The sequence below is a fragment of the Excalfactoria chinensis genome, chromosome Z, assembly GCF_039878825.1.
Source record: "Excalfactoria chinensis isolate bCotChi1 chromosome Z, bCotChi1.hap2, whole genome shotgun sequence".
Classification (NCBI taxonomy): Eukaryota; Metazoa; Chordata; class Aves; order Galliformes; family Phasianidae; genus Excalfactoria; species Excalfactoria chinensis.
In genome coordinates, this window is record NC_092857.1 from 34136919 (window position 1) to 34143674 (window position 6756).

Consider the following 6756-nt stretch of genomic DNA (forward strand, 5'->3'; position numbering starts at 1 on the left):
AGCGTATCAGTGTAATTCTAAATCTGAAGAAGAAAAATGGTTGTTTAATCAAGTCCTGCACTTCTGAGACTGTTGTGCGCCCTACTACCTGGCTTTTCTATGGCTTGTATGAAACACAGAAGGCTCTGAGATTACTGTTCAGGAGATTTAAAACAACAAAAAAAAAAAAAACAAACAAAAAACAAAAAAACACACATTTGAGATAAGAACAAACATCTAAAGTTACTGTAATACAATGTTAGAGATTCTTACAGCTAAGATGCCCTCTGTGCTGCCCAGTGTAAAGAGACAAAGGCATCAGTCGTTTTACACGGAGTCATACACTTAAAGAACAAATTGGAGTAGACTGGTATTAGCTGGCACCTTTAGAGACATCTAGTCCAACTCCCTGCTTTGGGCAGGATTGCCAGCCACTAGATCAGTTTGCCCATCCTTCATGGTCAGTTCCATCCTTCATGACCTTGATCACCTCCAGGGAGATCCACAACCTTTCTGGAACACCTGCTCCAGTGCCCTCACTGCCCTCTCAGTGTACATTTCTCCCTTGACATATAATACATATAATCTAAATCTTCCCTCCTTTGGTTTAAAACCTTTTTTTTTTTTTTTTTTTTTTTTTTTTTTTTTTTTTTTTCTTTTTCTTTTTTTTTTTCCTTTCCTGTCATATTCTCTGTAAAAAAAGTTTATTTCTTGTTTTTACAAACAAGCTCCCTTCATCTTCATTTCAAAAACTGCCAGTGAAAAAATGTCAGATGCTTATAAGGTCTTCTCGAAACCTTCTCTTTTCCAGGCTGAACAGCCCTGGCTTTCTCAGTCTGTCCTCAGGCTAAACAAACACCATACAGGTAGAAAAGGTTCCATGAGTAATTTTAGAATAATTTTCTTAGCCATTCTTTACAGATCAGTATATCAGGAATATCAGGATATTTCTGTATTATTTCTGAATTCCTTAGAGGAGAAGTGAGATCTTGTTGGTTCTTTGATCATCTTTTGCAGTGATTTTCATTAAATTTTTCACTGTGATGCTAACATAGGTATCCTGAACAGTTACAGTTAATTAGTATTCTCTAATATGCATTTATATGACTTGCATATGCAATTAAATGCACTGTGCCTATTTCAAACACCACTTAGTCCTTTATTCCTATCTGTATTAAATGATTGTGAGCCATTATGAAAAGCTCCCATTTGATTTTTCCATATAGTATGATATTGAAAGAAAAAATTTGGACTGCTTACTGCACAATTTTGTCTAATTAGAAAATACAGTATTTTCTTTTCCTTCTACTATCTCTTGCCACACTCTAAACTATGATAGAACCTGGCTCCAAAGTCACTGATTTAAATTTAAAATTTAAATTTCTTGCAAGATTTTTGGAAAGCTACCTCTGAATTAAAAAAAATGAAAAATCCAACTGATTTGAAAATGCTTTTCTGCTATTCTGGTTATTTTACAGACAGAACAAAGCCAGCTGATTGAAGTATCCACTTAATTTATTTATGTAGTGGAGTCATACATGTTTAACTGTAAGGATGTCTAGATGATTTTGCTTGATAGATTTTTCTAGTTGCCTCACATTTCAGTTAATATAAAATTGTAGATGATTATTTTTTCTGATTTATGAACAGATTGTTTCCTTTTCAGATGAGTTTAATCATAAATGTAAGTGGATATGAAAATAACCATAAATTATTCAATATTTTTGCAAGCACTATTCTTCAGAAAAGGCTCAGGGTTAAAGGAATAGAATTTTTGTTGCATTCTTTGAAATTATCAATATGTGACACTGTCTAAAAAGTATCAGATTTTCCTTTGTTTGATTGAAGGAAATACTATTAGTTTCTGGAAAGTCTAAAACAAATGATAATTGGCCTTTTGGAAAAAGGAAGAAGGTTATTTTTCTGGTATTTCTGTTTTGCTTTGTTAAACTCTTTCTTTAATCTTATGTTACATTAACCAGATCTGATCCTTTTACCAAATGCAAGCACAAAGACATGGATAATTTTTCAAACCCTCTTAATCCCACTCCACAACATTTTATAATTATGTATTTATTATTTAAAATTCAGAATATAAATATGTAGCATATTTATAGGGTAAATACAGAAACAAATTTTATGAAACTGCAGATATAGAGTTCAAAATACTTAATAATGAAGAGTCCTCAGCCTTCATAGGGATTTTTCAGAAATTGCACTGAAAAATGAAAGTAAAAAGACAAGGAGAATAAGAAAAGAGTCAGCGTCACTGAAACTTCTATGCTGGTATTTACATAGTTCTACCTAGGAGAATATTTTTATTCTTTCCCCTTAATGCAGAATTCAAAATGCTTTCCTGTTGTTAGGATGCATGTGATATCCTGTTTTTAGGATGTATGTGATACTGTCTGTACTCTCTAAAACCGCTAGATGTAGCTCTTGGCAGTTGCAGGAGAAAGTCTTTTTTAAGCCTTCCCCCACCCCCTCCGTCTGCTCTTGTCCACCTCTGAATTCTCGGAAATTCGGTAGTTTGTTGCTGGTTCTTTTTTATTTATTTTGTTCTGACTTTTTTTTTTTTTTTTTGTCTGTTTTTTCCTCTCCTCTACCTTGCACGCGTCACTTAAAATAGTGAGCACCTCCTTTTTCGCCCCTGGATTTGTCAGTACCCCTGCCACTAAACATGGTTAAAAAAGAGGTAAAGTACAAAATCTAATCATTACATAATTTTTCACAAATTAATTATAAATTGAGCATGTTTAAAAATAAATTAGGATATAAGTTTTGCAGTGATGGTGTAGTGCAGTTTTCTCTTGCAACACTGATGTATTTTACATAGCTAGGATATAGTAATCCAATCAGCTGGTATTGCAACCATACCAGACGGACCCCTAAAAATAGAATTCCTCTAGTAATCTGTCTAGATTATTTAACTCAGTGACCACTTGGCAATAAGTACATCAGGGCTTGCTTGCAGAACAGAATTAAAGTGCATCACGAGGTTCTATTTTCAGTGGCACCTAGAAATCTTCTGTATTTTGTTCCAACATTTTCATGGGAAATGCATTGATAAGGACACCTTTTTTTTTGTTTGTTTGTTTTTGTCAAAGATGTTACTAATTTTTTGCTGTTATGAGTGTACCATTGCAAAAGTAAATATGATACTGACAGAGCATTCTTCAATGTTTTATTAGAATAGTTTAGTTATGGATTTATTAAGTAGGAATAAGAATTTCTTCATAAGAAAAAAAAAAAGTGTAATTGTGAGCATATATATATAACATTAATGTCATCTCTTTTTGCAGTACCTAAGAGAAGCAGGTTTAAGGCACCTGTGTTTTTATTCAGATGCTTTTCTAACATATAGCTGTAAAATAGCATTGAGAGAGATATACAGAAAGGATGAATACAGTGGTGGTAAAAGCTGTGCATTTACCTGCTATTCCCAGTTCATTCATGCCTTGTGAAGCTAAAGAACTAAATCCAAGGGTCTGATGCTGATTTTCATTACAGAAAACAAATAGAGATACAATAAAATGTCAGTGAAATGACAGTGTGTGTCAGTGACTGGCTATTGAAAAGCACGTATATCAGTCCATCATTGAGTGTTGTTACTGGCAGAAATGCATGAATATTTGGATTTAATTTACTGTTGGTGGAAATTTTTTTGTTATTAATATGAGAAGTGTTATATAAACTACTTGTAGGAGAACGGCATATCTCCTCCAATCTAAACAAAAATAAACGAAATAGAAAATACAAATACACACTCATATAGTGGTGCCAGCCACTCCCTTATTCACTTGTCCTTTGAGCTCATCTCACTTTCTTAGTTGTGTTCATGTTTTTGTATAGTTCTTAAAGGAACAGCTGAGGAATAAACACAGTTACATGGACATTAGCTAATCCAAGAGTACTCATCCTACATGCTGATCATCTGCTTTGCACATAAGCAGTGATATCTTGTCCAGGTATTATAATAAATGCCTTTTCCAGGAAACAGTGCAGTAGATCATCAGTATAAAGCAGCCTAGTATATAAATATTTTCTCACTTTATCCTATTTTGTTTGATCTCCAGGAGAAAAGAGGAACATTCTCACATTTTCTTTTTGCAACTCAGTTTCACTCCTCGATTCCTATTTCCATATGCATAGTCCCATGCTGGTGCACAGTTTGACACATTTTGCCTCCATGATGTAGGCTGTTTCTTCTCCTTTTTATCCTGTTAGCCTCACAGCTGACACTTGTTGCACTTGTCTCTACTTCTCTGCATTTCTTTGGAAAATACCTGTGCACTTAATTCAGCATTTTTTATTTTTATTTTATTTTATATATATTTTTAATCTACTGATTAACTGCTTGTGGAAATGTTCACTTACGGCTCCCCTCTGGTACTCAGCATTGTTCCCTCTTCCATCAAAACATCCGTTCTTCCACCTAATCTCTTACTACCACCTTGCTTTGCCTTGCCTCACCTCTTTCCTTCCCTCACCTGAACTTCTGTATTTTTCCTACATCCATATCCAAGATGGGAAGAATTCAAGTGCTGAAGATGTTGGAGCAGAAGTTCAGTTCAAATTCAGATCTCATATCAAAATTTTTGTTTTGACTATGGCAGTATCCACCATACTTTGTCTTCTAATGTTATACCTGACACCAATTTACTTTTCTTCCATTTGTTGTTATCTCTAGAACTTCTTCTGAAAACCATTTTGCTGTACGTGTTCAGTGCCTGAGCCTTTTTCCATAGTAACACCCTTATCCTTTCCCCCATTGTCCATCTATCTGTTCCCCTCTCCTACTCTGCATCAAAATTAAGGGCTTTTAGCTTACTCTCCCTTCCCCTTTCACTTTTACTCCTTTAATTTTATGGAAAACATTAAACGTTTCTTCATTTGGCTGTAGTTCATTGACATCTTACAACTATATGCTGTCTTTTTGCTTTTTCTGTGTTAGCTTTACTTTCAGACATTGACTCTTGGATCTCTTCTTATAATTGTAGTCTTCTGTGTTTCTCTCTGAGGATTACTTCCAGGCTGATGACTCTCCTAAGGTCTTAGTCTTCAGCTGACTTACAGCTCTGGCTTCACCTTTTCCCAAAGCTGAGAGACCAGTCATTTATTTTGCTTCACACTGCACATTTCTTGCAGATCTTCTTGTTATTTCTTCAGAAGTAATTGATGCTTTTCATCATAACATTTTTTTCCCTTTCTCTCCTATGTTCTCTCTCGGACTTTTATTAGCAATGATAAATTTTCTTACTTCTTCTTGATATGATTCCTCCTCACCTTGTTTTCTCGTGTGGAGTTGTTTTTCTCCTATTCTACTTCAAGTCCAGCAGTTGTAGAGCCACTACTGTGTATGATTTTATGGGCTTATTTTTTTTCTTTCAAACTGTGAAGACTACAGCAACATATCACTAGACGACTCCCTCCACCATTAAGCAATAATTCTTTTTATTATATCTTCTTCTCATGTCAGTTTCTTCAGTGCTTCTACCTTATTTCATATTTTATATTCAGCTACGTACATAAGGGTATGGCATTCATGCAAAAAAGAAGACAGATGCAAGATTGACAAACAGGAATTATCTGTCTTAAGTGACTAGAATACACCACGTGGTCATTAATCCCATGGGAAAACACAGTACTTTGGTATTAACTTTTAACTCACCACATATTGCATAATAATAATAATAACAACAGTGATGAGTTATTATTATTCTGCTTTTCTCTACCAGTATAACTCTTCTATCCGGCCAGGCGCAGTCACTTAAAAAATCACAAGAGCTGGTTGTCACTAGTAGTTCTACACATTTATTTCCAAAATTCTTCTTTTTTGTGGGAGTAAGTAAATTGTAAGCTATATTTATTTTCCCAATAAGGACTAGTCTATTGTCTTGTGACAAATAGTTTCTAGACTTTGTTTTGTTTTGTTTTGTTTCATTTTGTTTTGTTTTCTAAGGAAGATACAGTGAAACCCCAAAGCATTAAATTGTGCATGTAAAGTGGAGAAAACACCAAATATTTCTATGTGCAAAACTCTACACAACAAAGTTCTATTCTGTAGCATTTTGTAAGCAGGCTAAAAATTGTACTTCAAATGCATGGAAACTGTCGGAATCCAATCTGGGATGCACTTATGGCAAAAATATGTAAGTTTTGTTTTGTTCATGGTGTTGGAATAGTGATTTATATTTGTTGTTGTTGTTTTGTTTGTGTTTTTGTTTTCCCAGGCAGTGGAATTAGATTTTCTGCAGATTTTTGCCAGCCAAGAGTTTGCTTTGTGCACATTTTATAAAGGAAATACTTAAGCTAACAAAGGTGCTATCCTGGAGGTGAAAATCTGGCTTGTTTTATCTCATAGGTAGATGTATGAAGTGTACAATTGATACTGCTATTATATGAAAAACATGTATTTACTAGTAACTTTCTGAGATTCAGTAAGTTTCATTCAAATCAGACATATTTCCCTAAATGCCTTCACGTTTTCTGTATTATATATGTATACACATGCATACATATTATCATATTCAATGAAAATATGAAAATGCATTAGGATAGTAAGTAAAGCTAAAATATTGAATCCTGGTTTTATAGTTATTATTATTAATGAAATTTAAATTGCACATATGTTGAAATATACTACTTAATTCCCAGTAATTCTATGTTTTAGGGGTCTATCAATGTTATTTATTTATTTGTTTGCTTGTTTGTTTTCCCATTTACCTAGTTTTATTTTTAAAATTCACCTACCTTGAGATCCATTGGCTGCCTTCA